This window comes from Stenella coeruleoalba, assembly GCF_951394435.1.
Source record: "Stenella coeruleoalba genome assembly, chromosome: 5".
Lineage (NCBI taxonomy): Eukaryota > Metazoa > Chordata > Mammalia > Artiodactyla > Delphinidae > Stenella > Stenella coeruleoalba.
In genome coordinates, this window is record NC_137150.1 from 34,520,914 (window position 1) to 34,527,044 (window position 6,131).

The window sequence follows — 6,131 nt, forward strand, 5'->3', positions numbered from 1 at the left end:
ACCCCAGTGAGGAGGGGGCATGGAGGTTGTGGCAGCCAGGGTTGCGAGAGTGCTCCCCATGGGGGGGACTGGGTACAGAGGAGGAGGTGGTGGCCACTGGGGTCACAGGAGCCCTGGTGGGGACGGGTCCCGTGGGAGAGCTGGTGGCTTCAGGAGGGAGAAACTAGCCATTTTCTTAACCATATCTCTTAGTCACTGAAACCAACTTTACCATATATTAATTTTCTATATGCATGTATGCATGTTTCTGGAATTTATATTCTTTCCCCTCATTGATCTCTCTATTCATGAACTATACAAAACTGATTTAACTCCTGAAGAGCTATAAAAATCACCAAGTTAATATATATACCTATTTTTGTGCCTTTAGTAGATATATTATTATTTTTAGAAATAATATAGAAAAATCTTTTATTTTCTTAGTCATTCACAAAATAACTTTTGCATCTCTTTGACTTTCCATGAAGTAAGAAGCAATATATGATAGAAATTTAGATGCTTCTCTGTGCCTTGCTTTCCTTATACTGGGAAATTAGATGAATTAATTCATGTTTATCTCTTAGAGTGGGCATATAATAAGTACCCAGTGTTAGCTATTATTTTTAAAAATGAGTAAATTAAAACTCCTATATTTCTCTCTACCTCTTTTACCACTATTCTATCCTCATGCCCTTCTGCCAACTTTTGTGAGGTTTTATCATCTCTTCTGTAACCATAATTAATCCTTTCATGGTGTGTCCATTGGTTGAGTCTAAAATTGAAAATATCAATACACATTGTTTCCATTATTGTGATTTGTTAATATTGATTTCAAAGTGTCTTTAATTTAATTTTTAATCATGTGTCTTCATCAAGTCACTAATATTATCTATCTTCCTAAACATATTCTATTCGTGGTAAGGGATGCAATGTAATTATTGTAGATACATTACCCAGAACCCTCTGAATTTTTATTTCAATCTGGACCAGGTGCTCTCTGGGATAGATGCCAACCTGTCATCCTGACTTCTTGTCCTGGATTAGAGTCAGTTATCTTGGATCTCCAGTCTTACCTTTCTTGAATTTTATTCTTGTTTTGGCTAAAGAATATCTTCAAAAGTAATTTTCTTAAAAGCATGCATGAGGAATAAGCCTACTGAATTTTTACAAGTCTGAAAGTGACTTAATTTTCCCTCTCATTTGATTGACATGTTTACTGGATATATAATATTAAGTTCATAATTATTTTTTTTCTCAGAATTGAAGCTATAGCATCCAGGCATTTTTGTTTTTGTTGTTTATAAGCAATATGAATTTATTTAAATACTTTGGAAACACCCCCCCTGCCCCCACAAATGATGCCTGCACCTAAAAGTTACATAAAAATGACCCAAAATATTTTAAAATAATAGATTTGAAGGTCATTTGTAGTTTTTCCCTCTTAACAAGAGTGCATTCAGCTGGACAGTATATTACAAACCATATCAAATCATGTTAAGGCAGATGATGAATCTGGTTGCATTTGTTATGACTCCCAGGAGCAAGTGATATTGTGGGAGTTGGGCATTCTTCCTCCCAGGTGTGTGGTCAGTTGGCCCAGGAAAGGGCAGTCCTGGAGGCAGCAAGTAGAGGCCCTGCCTGTCTTGTCACTGCTCATTCTCAGTCACTTTTCTGTGACTGAAGTGGATATGGAACCCTGGCCCTTGTTGGCATCACTGATGCACACCCACTGCCAGTTGACTGACTCCTTCCACAGGGTCACGTTATTGTCTCTGCCTGAGATAACCAGGACGTTGGCTGTGATGGACAAGCTCACATGCCATACAACATCATTGAACTTGTGCAACAGTTTGGGAGACCATGTATTGCCCGTGGCATCATCACAGGTACAACTGAACACTCGACCATCCTGGGAGCAGCTGGCAATGGTGCTGGTAGGCAGGCCAATGGAGCTGGCCCAGGCCATGTCTCAAACCCAGTCACTGTGTGCTTTCAACTTCTGCTCTTCCTTCCACTGGCTGTCCTCCTCCTCCTTCCACAGTTTGATGAGGTTGTCACAGCCACCTGATGCATATTTCTTGACGTAGTTGGACTTCTGCCCAGATGGCTGGTCTATGAAGCTTCCAGGCATGACAGCAGGGGCCCAGCTCACTGCTTTGAAGCCAGTAGTGTGAGCGTTATTGATCTTCTTCACTTCCCACTGGCCCAACATGGAATAGGTCAGTAGGGAGATGGCCCCATTGAAGCTCCCATAGGCCAGGATCAGGTCCCTGATACCCAACTGAATGTGCTGTAAAAATATCTGTGATTTTTATTGGTAACAAAATCACAGGTATTGCTATAACTCCTGTAGTTTGTGCCTACATTCAGAATGGATAGAAATGCTGAAGTTTAGAGATTAGAGAAAATAAAAATATGATTTATTTCCTTCCAAGTTCACAGACCTCCTAAATTTTATCCATGGACTTTTATTGATGAACCCGTGAGTTAGAGTAAAAGCTTTTTGAGGTGTGGAAGACTGTATGTTCCAAAGATGACAGCAATAATATTTCCCACCCCCTCATGCTCTTTCACTATATGACCTTGATACTCTCCCATCAGCAGGTAGAATATTTTTCCACCCCCTTGAATCTGGATGAGCCCATGACATTTTTGAACAACAGCATATGTTAGAAGTGATGCTATACCAGTCTGAGCATAACTCTTAACTGAGCTGTCCACTTCTGCTTCCTTCCTCATAGAAGCAAGACACCATGTAAGACGTGCAGTTATCCTAGATCACCATGCTGCAAAAAGCCCAAGCTATATGAAGAGGCCCTGGAGGATAAAATACCATATGGAGAAAAAGGTGACCAAGAAACACAAGTATCAGACCCCCAAGTGAAGAAGCCATCTTGGAAATGGGTCCTTTAGTTCTTGCCACCCTACTTGCTGCCACATGGATCAGAGGTGAACTGTCCCTCTAGGCTCTTCCAGGATTCCTGACACATAAAATTGTGGGCAAAATAAATTGCCTGTTTTAAGCCACTGAATTTTGGGGTAGTTAGTTTGGCAGTGATAGGTAATGGGCAATCATGTATCCTTCACATTGATTAGCAAACTGACAGGCATAAATGAGGGGCTCAGGAATGGTTGACAAATTGAGACTTGCGTGGCATTTTGGTGTCAGTAGGAACTACAGGGAGTAATATAATGTGATGAAAGTATATTTTCTAATAGATGGCCTATGGTTCGAAGGTACCTCAGCCCCCTTTCCAAGACCTCAGATTAGCCAAATCCTTCCCAAATGCTGACTCCTCGATTGGTCTCCAAAGGTTACAGTCTCTTCATAGAAGAGTATATATAGGATGATTAAAGAGCACATAATGAAAATGCACGTTAGAATGGTGTAGTTGTACTGGAAGCAATCTCTGTGCATCTGAAAACTTGGTCTGGGTCTGGAAACAGACCTCAAGGGGCACTATTGTATCATGGCTATGAGCACAGGCTCTGAAGTCAGTGTGTTATGGCGGAAATCTGGGTCAGCCATAGAGCCTGCTCTGTGACTAGGACATGCAAGCCTTTCTGTGTCTCAGTTTACACATCTGTAAAATGTATATAAAACAGTATCCTCCTCATAGATGTATAGTGAGATTCAAATGAGTTAATACATTTGGTTGGCACATATAGCTCCCACTGAAAACCAAATGGACCTCTCTTGAATACTTTCAGTGACTCTTGAATTATTTAGGTGGTTCCTAAATGCCACATGTGGTTTTTAGATACTGCACATATCAACTTTTTATGATAACGGTAGTCTATATTTAGTTTAATCTATATTAGAAAATTTATAGCCAGCATTTCTGAGTTCATATATAGGATAGGATAACACTATAAAATATATTAAGCCATAAATAGTATAGCTAATGCCCAAATGGTAAAGATGAAACTGAAATGCTTGAAATTGGCATGTGGGAGCTGCAAATCTGGGAGTCTGCAAAGGAGAGAGGAAGAGAGAAATGAAGTCATTTATTCATGTGCAATGAACCAGCATCAAATGCCATCAATTCTTTGCCTCAGTCTATTTTATTTCACATTTGACCACTCTATAATGGGCACACTATTTAAAGCCTAGATCTGCCTTCCAAAAGAGCAATGTATCTTTAATGGGGAAAGCTGTAATATTTTCATTTCAGCATGTTTCCCTGGAAAAGATCATTAATTGTGGTCTACAGAACACTGGTCTACAAAATTATTGTGTTAATTTGGTAAAAGTAAGTTTTCATTAGATGGACTAATTTTATTTTCATGAGCTCTGGTGTTTGGAAACCTGTCCCTGTCCCTATCTTTTAGTTGCTATCCATTGCAGGGGAGATAGTTTGCATCTTGAATTCAACCAATTTAACTAACTGCTTAAAAAATACCCACAACTTTCTAGAGGAACATACTAGAATCCAGATCCTCTATAACATATCATTTACAATGTTTAAAACACAATCCAAAATTATCTATATACAAAGAAACAGGAAAATGTAACCTAAAAAGGCAATGAATTAAGACTGATCGTGAGAGAACCAAGATGGTGCAATTAGCAAAAGAGAATTTTAAAGCAGTTATTAAAGATGTCTGTCGGGAAAATAGATATACAAAACTAGGAAACCAACACCAGCCATCCCTACTAATCTACAAAGTTCTTCATTTGTGGATTATGATTCACAAGAATTTGAGACAAACCTGGAGCATGAAAGAGAAGGTCCAAGATTAATAAATTCAAACAACTGAGCCCAGAGAAAACAGAGATAATTTAGGGAGCAGAGGAGAACTTGAAAAAATTCTAAGTAGCATTCTTGAAGACATTCAAGAATAGATTGCATTCCTAAAATAAGAAGGGGCCACAATGAAAAATGAACAATCAATGAATAGGGAAGAATTCTTGGAAATAAAAAAGAAATAATTGTTGCTGAAGACCAAGTTGGTGTTCTGGAAAATGAAATTTCTTAGAATGCAGAAAAATAAGACAAAAATCTGGAAAATGTGAGAGAAAATTGAGGCATGGAGAATACCAAGAAATTCAAGTTCTACACAGAGTTTCCTTGATATCAGACTTCTTGTCAGCAGACCTGTATGCTAGAAGACAACAGAATACTGAATTCAAATTCTGAGGGAAATGATTTTTCAATAGGAAAATTTATACCCAGCTGACTGATAGGTAAGCGGGAGGGCATTATATAGACATATTAGAACCAGAAAACTTAGAGCCCATGCACCCATAAAAAAAAAAAAACAAACTTCAAGGAAGGGGAAAAAGAATACAAGAAAGAGGACTCCATGGGTTATAAGAGCAGTAAAACATGTAAAAATTTCATAAAATAAAAGTAATTCATAAAATTCATGCTAATCGCTAGGAGAACTAAAACCAGACATTCTTGACAACATTGCCTCTGATGATTGGAAGTGTATAAGAAGACCTTTTATTTTGTATTTTATACTCTTCTTTATTATCTGCATTTATTTTTGTTTTGGATACAATTACTTGTAATAAAAATTTAATAAAACTTTAAAAAGTCACCCCCTCCCTTTGCAATATAGCAGTACTTATTTTCTACATGTGTTGTCAAATTCCTTCTTCAAACATTTAATAAGAAGAAAAATTAGTATGCATGTTTGCATTAAACCTACTTAAGAGTTAAAAAAGAGATTTATTTATACCTTCTGATTGAGTCCTATTTCTTAAGAATCATCCTATATCATACTACTTCTAGTCTAATTTTTCCCATTATCCAGTCTTCTTTAATCTATGTCTTTGTCACCCCTTGTAAGCTTTTGCTCTTTGAAGGCAAAAGGCTGATTGGAATTTGACTTCTTATTTTTCTCTGGACATTTGTGCCAGAGAATATGACTATCCTTTGCAGAACAGTTTCCTTCCAGCTGAATGAGAAGCCCACACCAGGATGACCTGGTGTTCATTCATCAGTCAGTCTGGCAGCTGTCCCTGGGTCACTGTGAGTTCAGACTCTTCTCTAGGCAGGCTCAAAAGATGGGGTGATGCCCACAAGGTGAAAACCTGTCCTTTGAATGCTGCATCACTGAGGAATGCTGCAGCACAGGGGATTGGCCTGGCATGTCCGCCCTTATTCAGCCATCTGTTCAGATGTTTCCACAGAGTCTCTCTG

The 6,131-nt window shown here is 38.4% G+C and overlaps 1 pseudogene across 1 annotated transcript; it reads right to left on the reverse strand.

Moving 5' to 3' along the window:
• Positions 1–1,642: 1,642 nt before the first annotated feature.
• LOC307186329 (protein SEC13 homolog) lies at positions 1,643–2,872 on the reverse strand (annotated as a pseudogene). Its single transcript has 2 exons — positions 2,813–2,872; positions 1,643–2,269 (listed from the first exon to the last, which is right to left on the reverse strand). The product of its transcript is annotated as a protein SEC13 homolog (transcript).
• Positions 2,873–6,131: the final 3,259 nt, after the last annotated feature.